Source organism: Triticum dicoccoides, chromosome 1B, assembly GCF_002162155.2.
Source record: "Triticum dicoccoides isolate Atlit2015 ecotype Zavitan chromosome 1B, WEW_v2.0, whole genome shotgun sequence".
NCBI lineage: Eukaryota > Viridiplantae > Streptophyta > Magnoliopsida > Poales > Poaceae > Triticum > Triticum dicoccoides.
The window spans coordinates 249,449,463-249,471,267 of NC_041381.1; positions in this window are offsets into that span (position 1 = coordinate 249,449,463).

Consider the following 21,805-nt stretch of genomic DNA (forward strand, 5'->3'; position numbering starts at 1 on the left):
ACATTGGTCATGATGACAATGTTGAAGATGATGAAGTTCTTCCTCAGATCGAATATAATGTGGTATCATCGCCTGTTCGTACGAACAGCGAAAACATCAGCATTGGTCGTCCTCTGACGCCAATTGCTCAGGATGCATCGTGGGCTGATCACCCACAGCAACAAGACTCCCCCAGTACTCCCCAACAACAACAAACCACACCATCCGTACAAGTTGAAGAGGATGAGGACCTGCCCACTCCATCTCCAAAGGCGTCGCCTGTACTATAAAGGCTTCGCAAAGGACCAAGGCCTCAAGTCCCTCTTCCGAGCGTTCTAGAAGGAGAAGTGCACCGTCAACCTGTTGCACGTCAAGTGTTTTGTGAAGCCACTCCAATTGTGAATGTCTCTGTGTCAGAAGCACAAGCTGCTAAAGACAATCCGGCTGCATCAGCCGATGAGGAACGTCAAGAAGAACGTGTCCAAACTCCCCCATGCCTGAAGAAACAGTTCATGAAGTGAACGTGTCTGTGCCTGACCCTCCAGCTCCTCAAGTGGAGGTTGAAAATCCTGAAGCTGCCACAACCAAGGCAAGTGAAGCCAATGACGTTGTCATGGCTGAAGCTAATGTGGAGCTTGAACCAAACAGTGTGCCTGAAGCTAATGAGGCCACTACACCTGAAGATAATGAGGCAACTGCTCCTGAAGCACCTGTTGTGCAGCCTGAAGCCTCAGTTTTTTTGAAGAATTAATGATAGTGGGAGAGGCTCCCACTGACTTTGTATTACTCACAACATAACAGTTACAAGTGTGTTACAATGGGTTTTAGGCCCCCCGGCCATAAGGGTTGCAGAAGCAAAAACTAGGAGTCCAAATTTACAATGAAGTCAGAGAGAAAAGGGTGAACTTTCTCAGGACAATTATGGATCACCAAACCCAACAGATGTTTGAACCTAGCTAACCACGCCATGAACGAGCGCGGGATCCCCCTGAAATGTTGGTTGTTTCTTTCCATCCACAGGCTCCAAGCAGCAAGCAGGAAGATATCCATGAAAAGCGGCCGACGCTAGCTCTCTCTCCCACCGTGCAAGATGGCTAGCCTATTGGTTCCTCCTGGCCAGGTCAGACCAACCTTACTCCAGCATTGTTTGGCAAAAGGGCACTCGAAGAAGAGATGTTCCACGGTTTCCTCTGGTGGGTTTTGGCAGAGCATGCAAGTGTAGTTGCCCCCGGCTACAGCAAAGTGCCGCCGCTTCAGCATGTTCCTGGTGTTCAAACGATCAACCATAAGCAGCCACCCAAACATCTTAAACTTGATCGGGCATTTGGCTTTCCATAGCCATCCAAAGGCCTCATCAGCTTTCACCTGCTTGAAACAATGGTTGTAGTACTTCTTTGACGAATAACGTCCTAGGTCACAGACCCAAACATCGGGCGAGCCATTTTCCAAATTGACATGCAAGGACCCTTGCTGTATCTCTCTTATCTCCTCCCTAGCCTGGACCGAAAGAGGCAGACTGAAGATCGTGGCTGGATCAGTGGTCCTGAGAACCATAGCAACAGAGTCATCCTCGTTCAGAGCATAAGAGAAGGCTCGCGGATGCGTGTCCATTAGTGCGGAGCCAGTGTCACTAAACCAGACATCTTTCCAAAACAGAGAGCTGCATCCATCCCCGGGGATGACCTTGGCGACCCCATGGAAGGTTCCACTGAGCTGCATTACGTCTTTCCACCAGAAGGAACCCATTGGCTCAGTGGCGTGCGACACCTTGTTCGGGTAGTACGCCTCCCAGACTAGCTGAACCCAGGGCACATCCTCACGATTGTAGAACTTGAACAAGTACTTTAGGAGAAGCGCGGAATTTTGTATTTTGATATCAATAACACCAAGGCCACCACACCGTTTGGGTCGACATTAATGGGTATGAGGGTCGATTTATGGAAGTTGATCTTGAGTCCCACCGAGGCCGCATAATCCTCCAAAATAAGTTTCATGCGGGCGGCCTGTGTAGGACAAGCTTGCATAACCAGGATTGCGTCGTCAGCGTATTGCACCACCGGGAAGTCACCTGCATTTTCACGAGGAATGGGAAGCTCCAGCAAACCCTGAGTGTACGCGTCATTGATCGCAGCTTGGAGTAGATCAGCCGCAAGGACAAAGATCATTGGTGAGAGAGGGTCACCCTGTCGCACGCCACACTTGCATTTGAATTTTCGGCCAGGAACACCATTTAAGAGAACTGACGAAACTCCCGAGCCAAAGATCGTTTCCATCCAGCCCAACCACCTATCATCAAAACCCATGTGTTTCATAATTTCCAGCATGGGTGCATGTTCAATCGTATCAAAGGCCTTGGCAAAATCAAGCTTAAGCAATATAATCTCTCTCCCAAACGAGTGGCATTGATGAATATATTCGTACGACCACGCAAGACAATCCTGGATGGTCCTACCTTTGATAAATCCATATTGGTTCCTGTGTATGATTTTTAGAATGACTTTCTGCAGCCGGTTCGCCAAGATCTTTGTAATGATTTTCAGACAACAGTTCAGTAAGGTAATTGGTCTGAAATCATTTGCCGTTTCCGGAGAGGATATTTTTGGAATCATGGTGATATATCCCTCACTAATGCTAGTGATGTCAAGTCCCCCAGCATGGAAAGCATGACAGAGGTCATAGAAATCTGACTTGATGATTTGCCAGCACTTCTTAAGAAAGCAACCATTAAAACCATCCGGGCCGGGGGCTCTGTCATTCGGCATTTCCTTAACAACAGCATCTATTTCATCAGTAGAGAAGGGCGCACTCAGTTGGTCCAGCCCATCAATCCTGCGGATGATCCTAGAGAGATCAAATTTCATGCTGGTAGGTTTAGAAGAACCCAAACGATCCTTGTATGTATTGAACAGGACCCCCTCCTTGCCAACATGATCATGAATTTCGACCTCCCCAACTCTAAGCATGGCAATAGCATTGTGCCTATACCTCTCTGTGGCCAATGACTGAAAGAGTTTAGTATTTTCGTCAGCAAAGCGAAAGTACCTGATAGTACATCTCTTTCGCCAGTACTCATTCTGGTATTTGAGCAGGGCCTGTAAGTGGGTTTTCAATATCTCCCTGAAGTTTGACTCCTGGACATATAAAGGTCGTTTGTCCTCAAGGGTGTCCATGATGGCCAGAGTCTCATTACTGTTTTGAATCAGAACTTTAAGTTTCGAGACACCCTTGCTCCATCGCTCGAGATTATATCTGAAGTTTTTTAGTTTTTTGCATATTCGCGCCGCGGCACTGGGTGCGTGACATGTTTTAGACCATGAGCTAGCAACAACCTCCATGAACCCATCATGATTAGTCCAGAAATTCTCAAACCAAAAAAGCTTGGATCGGGGGATACTTGATTCAATTGTGACCACGCACGGAATGTGATCGGACACTGGTTTTCCCAGAGGCGGGACCATTGTGTTTGGATATGAGGTGGTCCAACAAGACGACGAGAAGAACCAATCTAACTGTTCAAGCAGAGGATCATCCTGCATATTACTCCAGGTAAATGCACGACCTTTCACAGGTAGTTCCATGAGCGACTGTGCACGGATGAGCTCGTTAAATAACAACATGTCCGCCGCGTCACCCCCAGGTTTGTTTCTGTTATTCGTGGATCGAATAAAGTTGAAGTCGCCAAGAATTAGCCAGTTTTCGTCATCAGGGATATTCAAATCAAATAGCCAGTTTGTAAAATCCACTCTATGCTGACCAGAGCAGGGGCCATAGACATTGACCAGATTCCACGAGTCATTCAACTGCGTGGCCACAAAAGAAATCCCAATGGCAAAAGAATCCACAAACCAAGACGTGCCCGTAAACACAACACTATTCCAAATGACAATGATGCCACCAGAGGCACCCACTGATGGCGCAAAAACAAATTTATCGAAGCGCTTAGGGCAGAAAGTCTTAATAAAGGCAAGATCGAAGGATTCATGTTTAGTTTCTTGGATACATAGCACAGAACAACCGCTAGTATCAATCGCATTCCTAATAGCCAAAAGTTTTGCATCAGAGTTTATGCCTCTGATGTTCCACGAGAGCACATTCCATGATTTATTCATCGGAAGGGAAGACTTCAGTCTTCATCCGCCCCCGACGAGCGCTGGTCATCCAGTAGCTTCTCACGGGAGAGGGCTTCAGGGGCAATTCCACAATTGCTTCCCATCCATTGAAGATCCTCGATCGGTGTTGGTGGGGGGCAGGCAACATTGGGCACCTGCACAGGAGCAACAGCCAAAGAAATAGCATTGACAAAAGGAATCTCATGTGGTTTCACCCCTGACTTGGAACGCTTTGTGTCTGGAGCATGGTTGATTTTGAATCCGTCATACTTGTTGGATCGATTGCTCCGTCTGACAGTAGTGGTGTCCAAAGGCACTAACACATTGCGGTATTGAGTAGCCACAGAAGAGGATGCAAGCACCGGAAGCGCAGTAGGTTGGTCTAATGAAGGCACTATCTGAGATTCCACCTCTGCCGAGACGAGCTGCGTGACTGCCTTGAGGCTAGGAGAGTGTTCAGGCAAATCCCAAGTCGCAGCAATCAACCGAGCCCTGGGTTCAGGCGATAGCATAGACGACAGAACAGCAATTGTCCCCCACTGAATTGCAGTAGCAAAAATCCTTGAGAAAATGTCAGGTTCAGGCACCATACACTCAATCCAAGCTGCAGCAGCGGCATTAAGATGATTCTGAATACTCTGAAGAGGGTTTAGGGGCAACATCACAGGAGAAGTATGTTGAAGGGTGATAGCTGGTGTATATATATGCTTGAGCATACCCCCGATCCAAAGCAAGAACTCATGATCAACTGGAACCTGAAGAAAAACAGAACTTCCCCCAGCCCTGACGAACTCCAACCTGGCTGCAGGGTTGCCATTCACAAATCCATCAGCCAAAGCTTCCACTGCCTGAAACTCCGAATCAGATGACCAAATGTCAGATAGATTATCCTGCACATTATGCTCCGGAACCACACCATCCATGAGAGACGAACCATCATACTGAAAGAATGTCCTGAAACTAAAACCAGTGTAAGGTGGAGGGATCACAGGCCACATGCCCCACCCATTTTCCTGAACAACCTGAGCAGGTTCCAGTGCATTCCAGGCAGCCTCATTAAAAGCATCCTGAGCCGCCATCTCATCAATTCTTGCTTGCTGCATGAGGGTGTAGTAAGGAAGCTGATATGGATGTGGAGATGCATTCAAAAGCGGGGGAACATCCTCATTACCAACCAAGTTTGGTATAGTGTTTCTACCATTCAGAACATAAACAGGCACCGACCACGAGCGAGCAAGGCCCGACAGTAAACCAGCCCTGGTAATCACAGGACTATGCGGCACCTCAGCAACATCCTTGATATGACATTTAACAAGGATTCTAGCCTTGTTCTATCCCGGACGGGGCCAGGCAAGCTTCTTCCCAAAGTGTGAGACAGCCTTATGGACATAGTGCTTAGTTTGATAGTCCATTGGAAAAGCAAGAAACATGACCCAAACTTCATATTCAAAGGCAGGCACAATCGAGCAAGAATACAATCATGGCGAGCTAATCACAGTAAGATGGCCCGTTCTGGTCCCTCCGCCTAATGTCTCTGGTCCTCAATTTGACTATCACGTTGAGCATAGGCCACAGGTCCAGAAGCCCAAGCCAAGACTGCCAAGGTTTCCTGGTACTGCCACCTCTATCGGGTCTTTCAATGCAAATGGCTTCAAGAGCCACAACACATTCTTTGACAGCTCAAAGAACCGCTACACGAAGCCAAGAATTTCATGAGATTGGTTCTAGAGTCATCAGCAGCGAAGCTATTACTCCTGTGTTCTGTATGATCAAGGGCGCATTTTCCCTCATATGCGTCTCGACACTGAAGCCATTACTGGACTGCCCTGCTTAGAAGAAGCACTTGACTGCTTTCGTGATGCTGGGCTGCTCAGTTTTGTCACAGATAAAGGACATTGGAATGAAGAGCTATTGCTTCAACTCTATGCTACTCTACACATTCGCGTCTACAACAGAGATATCAAGACATGGGTTCTCGAGTGGATGACCGGAAATGTTCATCATGAAGCCAAAGCTATGGATATCATCGAGCTTACAGGGCTAGCCACTCCTGGAGAACTATATGAACCTGGTTGTCAAAATCACCGCAATGCTTTGGAAAGCATCTTCCATAAGCCTGAACCCAATATGAGTCAGATGCTGAGCATGATGAAGCCTTTGCCACGTGATGTTGAATATCCAACAGAGTTCTTTGTTGAAGACCTTGAGTATCTTCCCCGCACCATATATCACATCATCAGGCGAACTCTATGGCCTATCAAAGGACATTCATCAGCGGCAAAGCTTGAAGGAGCTATGAAGACTTTGGTCTTCTACATTCTCAATGGCATCAGCTTCAATGCGCAAGATTTCTTCATCAGGCAACTGGCTATATCTGGATCTGATCTGTTTGGTCTGAAGTTTTATGCTCCATGGGTCATGCGCCTCATCAAGTGACACTCATCTGTCAACTATCAACCTTCTGCTCGCAATCATGTGATTTTTCTACCTGAGGTTGATATGTCAGTTGAAGCTATATACCCTTAACCTGCCAAGAAGCCTCTTTGTCTTCAGAATGCCGAGCACCAAAGCTTCACTCAGCCTATTGAAGGTGTTCAAGTAGCAACACGAATCTATCCTTTGGCTGGAAACACTCGTCTGCCTCATCGAGCACCCACTGAAGCCACTGAAAGCACCATTGCACAAAGGCCTCGGAAGCGTTCTCGCGTTCTCAATGACCGAGAAATTCTTGTGACCCTTCATCAGAAACAGGATAAGCATCATTTATGGCTCAAGAGACAGATGCAAAGCCTCTTGGTGGATGTCAATCGCATTCACAACCTTGCCACCAAGAATGCCTTTGTTGCTCATGAAACTTGCCGGCGATCATGGAAGAGTTTGACCCTGCTCAGTGCTAAAGCTGATCTTCAAGACGATGGCTTCAATGAAAGATTCCAGTTTGACTCCACTCCTCCACAGACTGCTGTCCTACGTCGTACTCCATCTCTTGAAGACTCTGAATATTCTTCCTCCGCGGCAATGGTAAATGCCAGAGTGATCGATGATGAAAATGATGCTACTTCACCACCTCCTACTACTGCGCGCATCGACACTGCACCAAGTTCATCTACACCGCCACCCAACGACGACAACCCTGCTGCTTCACCTACTCATGTTGACGAGTAGATGCTCTATGTCTTCAAACCTTTTTGGTCCTTACTGACAAAAGGGGGAGAAGCGTATGAGTTGATAGTCTTCAAGCGGGTTCATATGGGCGGTTGCATTATATTTTGCTGCGTGCTTACAACTCTTGCCTTTTGAAACATTTGGTTCTCTGAGTTGTAACACCTAAACTTGATGGTCGTCTGCTACTTATTTGCTTCACTGTGATGCGATGATAAATTCCGCATGTGCGATGATAACTTCCGCACTTAGATCATTCTGCAGACGTCCATTTTTCATTATGCATGTCATTCGACTTGCTATATCAGTTCATGCATGATAAATTATCTTCATAAGTTGAAGTGTATCTCCACAAGTACAACCTGCCATGTGCATTTGCATTCCAAAAGCAAATTACTTACATGCACATCTTCAGGGGGTGCCCTTGCAACTTATGAAGACTATTTCCTATCCTTATAATTTCACATATTTATCCCCGTTGAAAACTTCAACCAGTTTGTCATCAATCACCAAATAGGGGGATATTGTAAGTGCATCTAGTGCCACCCCTAGTTGGTTTTGGAGTATTGACGACAAAGTTGGTTGAGGGACTAATGCGTTTGTGAGAATTGCAGGATAATGCAGGTAGTGTCCCTCATTGATTCGGTTTACCTACCGGAGATGACCCCTAAAAATGTATGAAGACATTGAAGACAATGGTGGTATGAGAAGATATTCATATTGAAGACTATGACATGAGAAGACATTGCATGAAGACTATGGAGCGCGAAGACTGTGTGGTTTCATTGCTTCCTTTTCTTCTTTGTTGAGTCATAGGAACCACCGTCCTGTTAAGTGGGGTCCAAGTGAACTAAGTCAGAGTGACTGAAGTGATGCTCAACTCAAAACCTATGTCTTCGAGCGAAGACAATGAGAGCAAACCTTATCCAGAGCTGGATGAGTCACCTTTGCTTGTAGCCCAAGTAAAGTTACCGCGTGTGTTTGAAATCTAACCGTTGGAACACGTGTCAGTTCCTTAGTGACCCAGGGTCATTTTGGACAAATCAGGTGGGGTTGCCTAGTGGCTATAAATAGCCCACCCCCTACACCATAAATTGGTGGCTGCTCAGAGTTAGTATATGGCTTTTGTCGTTTTGAGAGCAACCCACCTCGAAGCATTTGAGAGAGAGAAATCCTTGCGAGGACAAAGCCCAAACACCCAGAGCCAAAGAGTGTTAGGCATCACTGAAGTCTTTCTGTCTGTGTGACCTGAAGACTTATTACACTTGAGGACTGTGTATCCTCCAGCCGGTTAGGCGTCGCGTTCTGAGCATCCAAGAGTCATTGTGGATTGCCGGGTGAACGAAGTCTGTGAAGGTTCGGAAGTCTACCTTGAAGACTTACGAGAGTGATTGCGCGAGGACTAAGTGACCTTAGCTCAAGGGGAATAAGGTGAAGACACGGTCTTCTGAGTTGAATCTCAGCCTCCCTAACCAGACATACAGTTGTCACAGCAACTGGAACTGGTCCAACAAATCCTTTGTCTTCAACAAGTGACTGGTTCTATCTCTTCCCTCCTTTACTTTGAGTTTGTCTTCGTGAAGTCATTACTTATCTGTCCTATCTGGTTGACTTCATTGCTTGACTACTATTGTCGATTGGCTTCGTACTATCTTCCATCCTGATCCTACTACCTAGCTGCTATTAGTCTTCGTACGTTAACGCTATTGCATACTTGACTATGGCTTGCTTGTTGTAGTTTATCTTCCGCTGCATATCAATTAGGTCATTTCTATTGTTTGTCTTTGAAACTTCCACGTTTTGAAGACTTTCATAAAAATCCCCTATTCACCCCCTCTAGTCGATAACTAGCACTTTCAAGTTGAGAGCAAACCGACGTCCCTCCCCCTCCCCCACCCGTGTCATTTATACTACCACTTCCTCTGTTTTATGCAGAGTAAATAAAAACAGAGGGAGTATACTACGGATGAGGATCCCCTGACGTGGCCGAACCCATTGAGTAACTGACATGCGGGGCCTAGCAAGCATGGGGTCCGCGAGTAAGTCATCGAAAGAGGGAGGATAAGGCAGGGATACCTACGTCAGAGGATCCACTTCCACTACTACTCCCTCCTTCCATTTACTATACGAGGCCTAATGCATTTTTCGAGGCTAACTTTGACCAAATGTTAGAGTAATAATATATGACATGCAACTTACACAAAGCATACGGTCAAATTCGTATGTGAAAGGAGCTTCCAATGATATAATTTTCACATTATACATCTCATGTACTATTAATCCTGTCAATAGTCAAATGTGGTTTTCAAAAACGCATTAGGGCATGGTTACTAATATAGCCAGTCGATGGCTATGAGGCACTACCATGTCATCTATAGCCATCATCTATTATATGCACTCATACAGTAGTGTGGGCTATAAGGTTGGCTATCTCCGGCAAATTTTTTTATAAGGTTGGCTATTGTATTAGTACTTTTTTCCATCTCCTCTCTATCTCTTTCTTCATATTTATTGTATTTAACTAGGAATGCGTATATAGCTAGGCTCTTGCATGAGAGCTCACTCCCCTTACTTTTTCACATCTCTCTCCTCCACATAGGCCCTATATAAATGGAAGAAGGGAGTACTACTATGAGCACTGCATACTCTAGTACAGATGTTGTCAGTACTCCACTAGTACTATTGGACAGGGATCTTAAAAAAAGTTACTATTGGACTGGCTATACGTGGCGAAATCCTACTAGGAAGAGCATGCGCGAGAACAAGCACATTCACGTGGTTGAAAACAAATTGGAAACCACCTCGAGTACAAATCTAGGAGTACGTAAGAATCGAACAATATTGATTAGGCATTGTTGAATGTTGATACTTTTTTGATCAAAGTAGAGATACTTTGACTACACATAAAACTTATATGTAAACTAGAAAGGATAGGAGGGAGTATATTGTACGTTCAAAAAATAAACGAACATTGAATACCCTTTATATATGATTTGCGGATGCTATGATCACTGGTTCAAAATTTTGAATCTGCCTTAGGTATCACGTGCCCCCACTCGTTCTCTCTGTATTTCATCTCGGGGTCCGGAGACCGATTGGAGGAGGACTAGGGTGGGTACAATACGTTCGTTTCACTTATGAACATACAATATACTCCCTCTGATCCCCACATACCCCCCCTGGTGGGTCATTTCTATCATAGAAACAGACCAAACCTTTATCTCCTTGCACGATACGCAATTGATCTCTGAACATGAATCGATCTTGTCAACATGTGTTGGGGCATGAACTGAATGCGATGTCAAAACTAAGACGCGAAGCGACACGTAGTGGAGGCAAAGTGAAAATTTAAATGAACCATTTTTTTGTATGCATGTCAGACAAATTACAACATTGGAAATACAAGCATGGTCTAGGCCCACATGCGAATGATACTCGGCGGAATGTTCAAATGAGGCATGCGGGAGGATGGACTCGACCGGAGGGCAACATGATCGATGGAGAAGAGGGTTGGAGAGGAATGAGAAATAAGCAAACGCCACATGATTATACTTGAACGACTCAAATAAACAATAAGTTATCTCGCTTGGCCTACATAGTGAAAGGCCTAATGCGCAACACGGAGCACTGACGCTCGAATATGGCCGAGAAAACAGGGAAACCGACATGTGGGGCACACCTGTCGGGACGATGTAGCGCAGACTAGTCGAATGGAGGAGCTGCCCACGACCTAATCGCCACTGACAACCGTTCATGTGGGTCGTGGGGGCCAACAACATGGTGCAGCTCCAGCACCGCCTGTGGACACGATGACCGCGGTGAGCGACACGCTCATTGTCGGTGTCAAAACCGGCAGATCTCAGGTAGGGGGTCCCGAACTGTGTGTCTAGGCAGATGGTAACAGGAGACAAGGGACACGATGTTTTTACCCAGGTTCGGGCCCTCTCGATGGAGGTAAAACCCTACTCCTGCTTGATTAATATTGATGATATGGGTAGTACAAGAGTAGATCTACCACGAGATCGGAGTGGCTAAACCCTAGAAGCTAGCCTATGGTATGATTGTTGTTCGTCCTACGGACTAAAACTCTCTGGTTTATATAGACACCGGAGAGGGCTAGGGTTACACAGAGTTGGTTACAATGGGAGGAGATCTTCATATCGTATCGCCAAGCTTGCCTTCCACGCCAAGGAAAGTCCCATCCGGACATGGGGCAGAGTCTTCAATCTTGTATCTTCATAGTCCAGGAGTCCGGCCAAAGGTCTTAGTCCGGCCATTCGGACACCCCCTAATCCAGGACTCCCTCAGTAGCCCCTGAACCAGGCTTCAATGACGACGAGTCCGGCGCGCAAGTTGTCTTCGGCATTGCAAGGCGGGTTCCTCCTCCGAATATTTCATAGAAGATGTTGAACACCAGGGTAGTGTCCGGCTCTGCAAAATAAGTTCCACATTCCACCGTAGAGAAAATAATATTTGCGTTAATCGGATCTGCTGACGTATTCCGCAGCGTGACATCATGCCACGACCAGACTTTTATTCATTTTATTGTTCCACCTCAGCGCGTTTAGCGAGGCGGTTTTCTTGGCACGTCTTGTCAAAGCAGAGATCGTGTCCCCTTATTCCGGGATTCTCATCAATACGGGCGTGGGTAACCCAACCGTGACTTAGGTATGACTCCCTAATTGAAAGCGAGTCTCAAACGGTTACGGGGAGGGCTCTTGGTATTCACCTCCTTTATAAAGGAACCAAGGCCCGGCTCCCTTCTTCTCAAACCAATCACATCTGCCCCTCGCTTCGAGTTCCAACACCCAAAGCTCTAGTTTTAGGCGCTTCGGACCTTCGAAGATGTCCGGCTCCGACCTACAAGGCTGGTGGATGCCTTCCTCCATTACGGAAGAAGATGTGCGAAAGCTAAGAGACGCCAGGTATCTAACCAGCGAAATATCGCATAGACTGCCTACTCAAGGGCAAGCGGTTCCCGCTCCCCAGCCCGGTGAAAGCGTGGTGTTCGCATCTCACTTCCTTCGGGGGCTAGGCTTCCCGATCGATCCCTTTGTGAGGGGGCTTATGTATTACTACGGGCTGGAGTTCCACGACCTAGCTCGGGAGTCCATCCTCCAGATCTCATCATTCATTGTCGTGTGCCAGGGCTTCCTCCATATCACCCCTCACTTCGGATTGTGGCTAAAAACTTTCAAAGTGGAACCGAAAATGATCGAGTGGCAGCACGCTGAGTGCGGAGGGGCTATAATAAGCAGGATGGACGACGCTCCATGGCCCGAGGGCTCTTTTCAAGAGGAGCTCGGCTTATGGCAACGAGACTGGGTTTACATCACAGCCCCTAGGGGTACCACATGGGTGGCACCACCTACTTTTCGCTCGGGTCCCCCACCACGGCTGGCGTCATGGGTTAATGAAGGACATATCTGGGGGCCGCCCAAAGACGTGCCCTTGCTGCAGGGCCGTATTCGAGATCTTCTAGAAAGAGATATCAATTTGACCGTAGTGGCGCAAGTCATGGTGATTCGCCGCACACTGCCCTGCAAACATCGACCTCTCCGCCTGTGGGAGTTCAATCCGGAGGGACCACGAGTCCTACAACATTTCATGGGAATGACACCCATGGAGATGTACAAATTGTTCTTCGGATCACAAGCAAGGTGTCCGAATTTGTCCGAGGACGTAGGTCTGAGCTGCAATCGCCCGGATGCTAAAGTAAGTAGCCCCGTATTTGGATACACCATCCATATTTTTATCAAATCTACCATTTACCAGAGTTGTCCTTCGAACAGGAGTGGATTGCGAAGGCAAAGCTTATCAGGTGTCCATCCCCCCTGCCCGAGACCGTGCCGAATCCCATGCTGACCAGGATGCTGGAGGTCGCGCCGTTGGCGGAAGGCAAAGGGGGGACCCAAGGAGCTACCACCTCCACGAAGGAGGCCGTTAGGAAGGGAAGAATCGAAAATTCTCCCAACCAGGGAAAGAAAAGGACTGCCTCTAAAGACCTGGAGGTGATAACCTCAAAACGGGGAAAGAAATCTTCATCAGAGGGTTCGGCACCGGAGAACGCCCCAGCCGAATCGCCCCCTAAAGGGGACCCGCTCTCCCCCAAGGCGTAAGTGAAGGGAGGGGTTCCATAATGAATCACACTCATGTTTTATTCCTGAGAAAAATAACCGAAACATTATTTTGCAGTTCGGATCTCAACCCTTCTTAGTAGAGCTCATCTTCAGGGGATCTTCGTCCAGAGATGATAGAGAGCGAAACGCCTCCCCTTGTTCCACCGTCTCACGAAGCTGGCGACCCCGAGGTATCGTCCCGGAGGGTTTTTTCAAGTCCGGACCCTGGAAAAGGTCGTCAGACTAGTCCGACACCCTCTTGCGCGCCGGCGGAGGGGCTGAAGGATCTGCTTGGTAGGGCGTCCATCTCAGAAGAACACCGTATGTTGATGGATACGGTGATTGGAAGGATTTCATCCATGGAAAGCGGATTGTACGAGGCTGCCAGGAGTTTACTAACAGGCTTTGAGGTATGTAAACAGGTGTACCTTTTGGTAGAGCCGTATATTAAATGTGCCTTGTATGAATAGTAGCCCCTGAAACTTTGTGTGTCGTCACGAGTGACGGCGCACAGAGGATCATAACCCCAGGTATAATATGTCACCTATTCTATGAAGGTGGCGAGGCGTTCGGTGGCTAGCCGGACTGATGAATCTGCCGAACTAAAGCGGCAACTTGACGTAGCAGATGCCGGCATCGCGCTTGTAAATAAGCGGCTAGACGAGGCTCAAGGTATGTTCAAAATACACCCAGTAATAGGAGCTTGATGCTCGGGCCTTATATATATATATTTTATGTAGATGGTGCTGCTGCCGTGGAGAACCTTCAGGCGGAACTTTCCCGAGCCAAGGAGCAAGCAAGGAAAAGTGATGCGGCTGCCGTTAAAGCGGCTGAAGAGCTAAGAGCCGAACATGCTGCTCACTGCCAGAGCAAGAAGGAAATAGCCGAGATGGCCATAAAATTGAAGGATGCTACCGACCACTGTAAATATCTTGAACAAGAAGGTAGGGCGGCTCAGAAGGACCTTGAAAAGATCACTGCCGAAGCCAAGGATACTCGCTCTGGCACGAGAGCGATGAAGGAGGAGCTGCGTCAGGCCGGAGATATCACGACTGGAAAGCCTTATATGCTGTGGATAAAGTTCGGAGACCCCAAGTATGTTCCATTAGACTCACAGTGGAGTGCGGAAAAAGCTTATCTGGATTTGGCCGTAAGTGCGGTGGACGCGACCGAACACTTCCGCAGCCGAGGTGACCATGAATTGGAAGAGCTGTTTTGGTCGCAATACCACAATCCAGAACGCCCACTGTCAGTATCCGACCATTTAGCCGCCTGGGCGGAGCTGAATAGATTATCCGGACTCGCCATGAGGTATGTTGTGAGTCGTCTGTGGCCGGAGAAGCCAGAGCCGAAGAGTTATTTTGGCTTGGTGCAGCAGTTCCTTGGTTCGGTGCCGCATGCTGATGCAATGAAGAGGTCGGCGTGCATAGAGGGCGCACAGATGGCTCTTGCCCGTGTCAAAACATACTAGGCAGATATGAAGGCCAGTATTGTTGCATCCCAGGATTCGGACGAAAGCCGAGTACCTGCCAAGCACTATTTTGAGGAAGTTCTTCGTGGCGCTCGTATAATAGAGTCGCAGTGCTCGAAGGATGTTGTGTTCGAATAGCTTATACTATTTGTAAAACAAATTTTGTTTTTATGAAAAAAGCTTTTTTATACTTGTGCTTGCAAGAATCATGATGCCTCCTGTGCGGCCGTTTAATGTATATATTTGTATATAACCTGAAAGATGGCATTCGTTGGCTTCAGCCCCCACGCATAGAATGCGGGGGTGTTCGCAAAAAGGCGCCTTTTCACACTTAATCCAACGTCTTGGTCCTACAAAGGAGGTGGTGGCGCGGCGAACTAGGCAACCGGACAATAATGCGTTATCACTTTCACTTAGCCATAGGAGTTTGACAGTGGGGCTACTGAATAGCCCCTAGGGGCACCGCGCTCGCCCGAATTTGGGGAGCGAGTGTGCCTAACCAGGAAGCGGCCCTTCGTTAATGCGGGGGAATCCTAAAGATTCCGAAAGTCATCGAGTGGTTGACCAGTCTCTCGCTATATAATGACAGTCACTTTTCGGCTTTCTCTACTGAGGTGCTCACCTGGCCGAACCGGGGCACAATCGCAGTAGTTCTCCTGGTGCCGCGTTAGCCGATATAACGGAACGTAAGGCAGCAAAACACAGGAGCCGGGCAAACCCAACATTTGACTAAAGACATGATTCGGAGCTGATGCATATAGGGCCAAACTCGCGACGCCGAACACTCCCTAAGGTATTCGGTCTTTATGAAGACAGGCCAAAATAGAGCCCTTGGTAAAAAAGCCCCTAGTGTCTAGGTATGTGCAAAAATTCTGGCGTGGCCACATGCCAAGACGCCAGCCTCCTCCTCGGCTATAGAGAAAACTGGTGGATGTTATCAACAAGAGACAGTAAAAAAGGTTTACGCAGGGTCTTAATCTGAAAAGAATCCTTGAAATGGGTCCCTGCTGCACGTCTGCGCCTGTGTCTCCGTTGTGCCGTATCCTGGACGGGCGTAGCACGATGTTCATCTGCGAAAGAGAGGAACTTAGTAAAAAAAATAAGCGTGCGAGAAATCTATATCGAAATAAATAAAATATACGTGGAGAAGGAGGTGGGCCGTATTGTCTCCAGGCGTGAGCACACGGAGCCCCTTGCGTGGGGGTATGCGGTTATTAAGCATGTTGACGCCGGACTCGTCTAGCCGTGTCCGGGATAGTAGGGCTGGATTTGTGGGCGGTTGTCTAGGCAGCCGCACCCTTGCCCGTACTTTAGGGGTCAATTTATGTTCCCCTGTAATGAAATGATGCCCTTTGGGCCGGGCATTTTGAGTGTAAGGGATGCATAATGTGGTATTGCGTTAAAGCGGGCGAAAGCTTCACGTCCCAGTAGTGCTTGATAGCGACTTACGAATGGGGCGATGTGGAATGTTAGCTTTTCGCTTCGGAAGTTGTCGGGTGATCCGAACGTGACTTCTAACGTAAGGGAACCCATACTTGGGGTATCCGGGCCTGGCGTTACTCCTTGGAAGGAAGTGTTGCCGAGGTGGATTATAACTGGTGTCGGATTTAGGTTTCCGGTAGACCCTTGAGGTTCGAACACTGGGGTGCACGCGGAGGTTTCGCCTTCTACCTACCTGTTCCTCACCAAATCGCTAGGATCTAAACTACGAGAAGAACAACACAAGAGACACAGGATTTATACTGGTTTAGGCCACCATTGTGGTGTAATACCCTACTCCAGTGTGTGATGTGGTGGATTGCCTCTTGGGCTGATGATGAACAATACAAGGAAGAACAACCTCGCGAGGGTCTGTTCTTGTGGTCTCCCTCTCTCTCTTTTTGCCGGCCGGATGGATCGATCTCTTATCCTCTACCCTGTGGGTGGCAAGTCCTATTTATAGGCGAAGGCCCTAGGCCTCTTCCCAAATATTGAGCGGGAAGGCCGCCAACAATTAGCCAATTTGAAGGGGAACATCTAGTACACTTATCCTGACTAAAGTTGGTCCTCGCCTGTCAAAGGCTCTGTTGGTGACGCCGTCTTGGGCTCCACGGTGACCTCCATCCTGCCGTTGGACTGGTCTTGGTCTTGTTGCACCGAAATGGATGCCTTTGCTTGATGCTCTCGCCTGCGCTTGCTCCCCTTGCACCAAAGAGGAAAGAAGGACACTGTGCGGCTGGCGCTCGTCCGGCGCCCTTGGTCGTCATGGCTTGCGTCATGGGCACCTCGCGAGGTACCCCACCTTGAACTCTCCGCCTCCTCGTGAGCCAGCCTAACGAGGCCGAGCCTGAGGAAGCTCCTTGTCGCCCGGCCCATGAGGCTTGGCCCCTCGCGAGGGTCTTGAGCTTGTGCTGATGAAGATGGTCCGTGCTGGCCCCCTTTGAGCCACGCCGCAGGCCGCAGGCAGGCAAGTCTGGGGACCCCCGTTCCCAGAATGCCGACAGTAGCCCCCGGGCCCAAGGCGCGCCCGAACTTGGCCGAGCAGAGAGGTGAAAGGGCAAGTGCGAAGCGTCGTGGGCCCTAACAGCCTGCGGCCTTGGGCGCCGCGTGGCGGTTGATTGGACGTGGGCGGCACTGTTCCCCCACGCCTCCTCATTTGGTGCCAGGCTAGGTGGACTTGCAGTTGTACAGAGCCACTCCCCTTTGCTCGTGCGCCTTCTGTCCTTCCTCCTTTCGAACTCCAGCTTCCGCTTCGAAGCCAATCTCGAACCTTCCCCCCTTCCGTTCCCATGGCTCCAATGAAGAAGGGGAGAGGGAAGGGACCCATGCCTTCGCCTTGCTTGCCGCCGTCGGCAGCCCCCGCCGTGGACCGGTCGATCATAGTCAATCGAGAGGGCTTGGACAAGGTCAGTTCGGCCCTGGCCACCATCTTCAATGAATGCGGGAGGACAACGGCCTGGCCCGCATCTCGGTTCTCCATCGATAGGATAATCACCGAGGTCCCTTATTTCGTCGACGCCTTGTGGGCAGTGCTAATTCCCCCCTTTTCGGATTTCATCAACACCGTGCTCTCCCATTATCAGATACACATGATGCATATGGGTCCTGACTCCATTACTCTTCTGGCGGTCTTCGCCTTCGTTTGCGAGGCTATGGTTGGCATCATCCCTTCGGTCGCCCTGCTGTGCCACTTCTTCGCTCTGCACCTTGTCGACCCTGCCCAATGCTCGGGATGCGTGAGCTTCGTCGCTGCACCCGAGACGGCGGCCTCAGGGATTGACTTCGGTCATCCTCCGCCCGCACCTGGGTTCCGTGAGCGGTGGCTGTATGTGGACATGGGGGTGCCCAGCCCCCTGCTGTCGAAGCCTACCGCACCTGCTGTCCCCAATTCGGGCTAGGGCCAGGAGATCCTCACAGGCCCCCAGCTCTTCTTCGTCTGGCGTCGCTTCGAGTGCTTGAGATCGCTTGAGGTGATGGCACCCAAGGTGGGGAAGGAGTTCCTGCTACGCCGGGTCGCCCCCCTCCAGCGCCACTCTCGCTGAATGTGGGCCTTCAACGGGCGCGGGGATCACATGAGGCTCCAGGAAGAGGACCTAACGCCTGAAGCGTTGAGGGAGGTACTCTTGGTTCTGACTGGGGACCCCAACCCTGGCAGCATCCAACAAGGGGGGGCCTTGTTGTACCTCTGTTCGGGCAGGAGAGACTTCGTGAATCAGATGCCTATTTTCGACGAATGGGGACCACGCCCCATCGGCCTCCTGGGGCCTCGCGAGAATCCAGTGACAGTGGCCGCCATTTCAATTGGTCGAGGCGGTTCTTCCTCAAGTGGCGGAGTGGGGAGGCATGAACCTCCGGAGGCCAAGGGTGCCCCTGCCGAGGCGACAGCACTGGGCAGCGCTCAGGAGGGAGCGGTCCCTGAGGCCCACGCTGCCGGGGCTGAGGGCGGCGAGCAGCCGCCTGCCGTGCATGGGGCCGAGGCCTCCGAGGCCCTGGCTGCTTTCCTTGATGGGGCGACAACGTCGCGCATCAGGCAGACACCCCTGATGCGGGCCGCCCTGATGCTTCCTCTTCGTCGCAGGCTGACCCCTGCGCTGATCTCTTGGGCCGCTTCTACATGGACTTTGAGGCCCTCTGTAAGAGAAGGGAGGCCCTGGGCGACGATTACCCTTGTCGCCTGCTGAAGCGCAGAAAGTACTTCGCCATCGATGAGTAAGCCTTCTCCTTCCCCAGCTCCAGATTCTTCTGCTGCCCTTCCTGAACCTTGCTCCGCAGGGCCCTTCCTCCCGAGCTCACGGAGATGACTGAGGAGCCATCCTCCCTGCTTCCGCCTTCGCCACCGCCTTTGGTCACTCCGAGCGGTGGAGCCCTTGTGGTGAGGTCGATCGAAGAGACGAATCACCCTGAGGCGCAACACGGCCCCGCGCACCTTGTGGCCTTCCTTTGCGAGCCTTCTCGGGGCCTAGCCAGCCTGCCGTGGGCTTCTCATCTGGTCATGGATCGCGATTGGCTGGGGCACGCCCAGCGCTCTTCACTTGGGGATGGACCGGCCCCAGGCCGGGCTTCTGGCGAGGCGCGCCCGATTGCTTCAAGGGTGCCAGCCCCCAGCCCCCTGCCCGAAGGGGGAGCGCTGACCAGTGCCCCCCGGCGCTTGCTCGGGGCGGATGACGGTGTGGAAGACGTACTTGAGCGCACTCAGGAGCGTCGCGCTCTCCGCCAAGGGTTCATTCGAAGGGCAGCTGACGCAGTGAGCCTGCTTGGTGAAGAGCTTGCTAATGAAGACGCGCGCCTTGAGGCCGAGGGCCTGCGTTTGGTTGCGGAAAGGCGCGAGCTGGAGGCGGCAGTCGCCCTTGCGCGCCGCCAACGCGATCTTGATGATGAGGAGGCCAAGGCGTCGCTGGCGGCCTCTCGGGTGGCCCGTTCCCAGGCCGTCGAGGAGGCCCGGGAAGCTGACCAGCGGCGAGAGGCGACGGAAGAGCGGGCACGGGAACTCCTGGCCCGGTGCCACTCACTCGAGGAGCAGGTGGAGCTGCGTGAGGCGGCCCTCGCGTCGATGGAGGTGACCTCCAGTGACCCAGCGGAGCTTCAGAAGCTTGAGGAAGCGCTGACGTTGGAGGCTACCGAACGCGCTCGTGAGTACGAGCGCCTGGAGACAAGGAAGCGCTTGGTGACACGAGAGGAGAACAATGTCGCTGCGTAGGAAACCCGTGTCTTGGAGGAGGTCAGACGTCGGGTGGCAACGGCGCGCTCGAACCTCGAGCGCGAGTTCGAGGAGAGGCCGGCGTTGATACGGACCGAGGCTGAAGGCAGGACCACCGCCTTGAGGACCAAGCTGGAGTAAGCGACGCGGCAGGGTGATGCCTTGCGGGCCGCACTTGAAGTGGTGCAAGGGGAGTCGACTACTTCTCGCGCCGAGGAGCTTCTTCTTCACCAACGGCTGGACGAGGCTGAGGCCGTTGCGCGCCAGAATGTGGAGGAAATACGCCAGCGACGGCTCCTGGAACATGAGCATGCCCCCATGCTCGCCATGCTTTGGGAGAGAGCCAACGCGGCCTTGGGCAACATCTGCGAGGCGGCCGTTGGCGCGCCGCATGCAACCAACTACGCCGGCAACCTTCAGTTCTTCACCGACATCGTGACGCAGCTGGAGGCGCGGTCGGTCAGGGCCAACAGGTTGGTGGAGGAAAGGAGCCGCGCCCTGCTCGGGCGCGCCTTCTCCCGTGTCTTCAGCCATCTCCAGAACATGGACCCTCACTTCAACTTTGACGCCGCCATCGCCCCAGTTCCCCAGGCTGTCCGGGGTGACCTGGCGGACTGGGTGGAGGGCAATGTGGACGCTCTTGTCAGGGCCTTCGCCTCAGACGATGACGACGCGATCGTGGCCACCGACGAGGGCGGCGTGGTGAACGGCCCTGACGCCGCTGGCGACAACGCAGAAGGTGATGGCGAGGCCAGCGACGCCAGCGACGGTTCGGGTGGTGCTCCCGAGGATGCATTGGGGGATTTATCCGATTGACCGCGCATTGCTCCTCTTTTCTTACCCTGCATGAATAGAACTCAGGCCTTTTGACCTGCCGATTGTAAGAGCATTTTGGGAGGGGGTGCCCCTCATGTAAAGCTTATGTTCAGCGTACTAGTGGGTGTTGTATGGCCCACGTGCCCGCGCCAAGTGGTTGGCTAGGTGAAGAACCGGATGGCTGGTTTACCTTTGTCCCGTGCGGGCCCTGAGATAACACGCGGGAGGCTGTGGTGTCTCGAATGCCTCTTGATCGAATCCGTAGGATTTGTAGTGAAAAAGCCTCCTGAGAGGATACGGCGGCGGCAGTCTGGGCTGCATGCAAGCTAGGACAGACCCGGCTCGCGAGGGGCTCACGAGGGGAGGCAGCTGAGGCGAGGTCGTAACCGAAACGCGAGAGATTGCTCGAACGAGACTAAGCACCCCTTCCCCAAACACACGCAAATCCAATTTAAATCCAGCGGGGGAAAGCAGCAACCAAGGGAAAAGCAATGAAGGCAGAAAAAAGGCTGCGTCCGGCACCTAGTCTAGTCTTGGACGTCTTCTCACCAGCGTGGAGCTAAGTGCTGCCACTGGGCGTGGGAGGGAGCCCCAGGGCCTAAGGCCGGCACCCCTGGGACTCCGGGGCGTGTACAGCCCCACTCATTATTACGTGAGAGTGTCACGGGGCAGCGAGCTTCACATGCACTAGGCCTTCTTCACAGGTACCGGCCTTGCTTCATATCGCCAGACGAGGGCCCCGCCTTGCGCCATACTCTAGTGCCATCGACGACAATCGGAAACCAGGACGCCACCGATGGGGTAGAGCGGTCGCCAGCGGTTCCCCCGACGACCACGGGTCCTCCGCCAGGGGCAGGCCGTGAGGCGCCTCCCCAGCAGAGGGCCTACCTCCTGGGAACGCCTTGCTCCGAACGCCGCGGTGGTGATGTCGAATCTCGGCCCTCCCCTGCAGCCCCCGATGCCCTCCTCCTGA